The following is a 2500-nucleotide window of genomic DNA, read 5'->3' as shown; positions in this document are numbered from 1 at the left end:
GCGTCGATTTTGGGTCGCCGACACAAGCTCGGGTCAAAAAAATTTTTTTTTCACGGTGACTCAAAACATCAATTTTAGACTCCCCTGAGTATGAAAAGTGAAACGAAAATCATTTTTGAGAAGAAAAAATTTTTGTATGGGAGGGCCCCTGCTAGAACATTTTTCCCAAGTGCGTCGATTTTGGGTCGCCGACACAAGCTCGGGTCAAAAAAATTTTTTTTTCTCGGTGACTCAAAACATCAATTTTAGACTCCCCTGAGTATGAAAAGTGAAACGAAAATCATTTTTGAGAAGAAAAAATTTTTGTATGGGAGGGCCCCTGCTAGAACATTTTTCCCAAGTGCGTCGATTTTGGGTCGCCGACACAAGCTCGGGTCAAAAAATTTTTTTTTTCACGGTGACTCAAAACATCAATTTTAGACTCCCCTGAGTATGAAAAGTGAAACGAAAATCATTTTTGAGAAGAAAAAATTTTTGTATGGGAGGGCCCCTGCTAGAACATTTTTCCCAAGTGCGTCGATTTTGGGTCGCCGACACAAGCTCGGGTCAAAAAAATTTTTTTTTCTCGGTGACTCAAAACATCAATTTTAGACTCCCCTGAGTATGAAAAGTGAAACGAAAATCATTTTTGAGAAGAAAAAATTTTTGTATGGGAGGGCCCCTGCTAGAACATTTTTCCCAAGTGCGTCGATTTTGGGTCGCCGACACAAGCTCGGGTCAAAAAAATTTTTTTTTCACGGTGACTCAAAACATCAATTTTAGACTCCCCTGAGTATGAAAAGTGAAACGAAAATCATTTTTGAGAAGAAAAAAATTTGTATGGGAGGGCCCCTGCTAGAACATTTTTCCCAAGTAAATTCGATTTTACCCGGTGAGTCAAAAAATTTTGATAAAAATATTTTTCCAAAATCGTGTTCATTGCCTATTATAAGGGACCAGGTCAGCTCACACGCATTTTTGGAGACCATATGGAAAGTGCGTCTGGGATTGCGGAAATTAAGTTTAGAGTGTTAAATGATGGTTTCGCAATCCCGAAAGGCTCAAAATCCACCCTAAGGTTCCCCGGGTGAAATGTGGTTTCCAAGGTGTGAGCACTATCGGTGATAGAGTTGGAATGTGATTTCCAGAGCGCAGGGCGACTGGGCTAGAGCGAAAATCATAGACAAAGGTAAGTATTGGACTGAACGACTCGAAGCAAACGAAAATCATAGACAAGGGTAATGGACTGAACGACTCGAAGCAAACGAAAATCACATACAAGAGTAATGGACTGAACGAATCGAAGCAAACGAAAACCGCAAACAAGGGTAATGGACTGAACGAATCGAAGCAAACGAAAACCACAGACAAGAGTAATGGAGTGAACGAATCGAAGCAAACGAAAACCAAAGACAAGAGTAATAGAGTGAACGAATCGAAGCAAACGAAAACCACAGACAAGAGTAATAGAGTGAACGAATCGAAGCAAACGAAAGTCATGGACAAGAGTACTGAAAATCGGACCAAACCTCTAGAAGCACACGAAAATCATGGACAAGAGTACTCAAAAACACGGACCAAACCTATGGAAGCACACGAAAACCATGAACACAGGGATAACTGAGAACGAACCTACCTATCAGAGCATGTGAAAGCATGGACAAGAGTACTGAAAATCGGACCAAACCTCTAGAAGCACACGAAAATCATGGACAAGAGTACTCAAAAACACGGACCAAACCTATGGAAGCACACGAAAACCATGAACACAGGGATAACTGAGAACGAACCTACCTATCAGAGCATGTGAAAGCATGGACAAGAGTACTGAAAATCGGACCAAACCTCAAGAAGCACACGAAAATCATGGACAAGAGTACTCAAAAACACGGACCAAACCTATCGAAGCTCACGAAAACCATGAACACAGGGATAACTGAAAACGAACCGAACCTCTCGTAGCAAACGAAAAACATGGACAAAATTATTCGAAACGAACCGAAGCTCGATGCGAAAAACATGGAAAAGCAAGCCCGTAAGTCGCACTATCAAGCCCATAAGTCGCACTATCAAGCCCATAAGTCGCACTATCAAGCCCGTTAGTCGCACTATCAAGCCCATAGGTCGCACTATCAAGCCCGTTGGTCGCACTATCAAAGCCCGTTAGTCGCACTATCAGGCCCATAAGTCGCACTATCAGGCCCGTAAGTCGCACCAAAAAGCCCGTAAATTGCCCTATCAAGCCCGTTAGTCGCACTATCAGGCCCATAAGTCGCACCAACAAGCCCGTAAATTACCCTATCAAGCCCATAAGTCGCACCAAAAAGCCCGTAAATTGCCCTATCAAGCCCATAAGTCGCACCAAAAAGCCCGTAATTCGCACCAAAATGCCCGTAAATTGCCCTATCAAGCCCGTTAGTCGCACTATCAGGCCCGTAAGTCGCACCATCAAGCCCGTAAATTGCCCGATAAAGCCCGTAAATTGCCCGATCAAGAGCCAGCGCTGCATTCTCGGTTGATC

This window comes from Anopheles moucheti (genome assembly GCF_943734755.1).
Source record: "Anopheles moucheti chromosome X unlocalized genomic scaffold, idAnoMoucSN_F20_07 X_unloc_5, whole genome shotgun sequence".
NCBI lineage: Eukaryota > Metazoa > Arthropoda > Insecta > Diptera > Culicidae > Anopheles > Anopheles moucheti.
Note: the sequence above shows the minus strand (reverse complement) of the source record.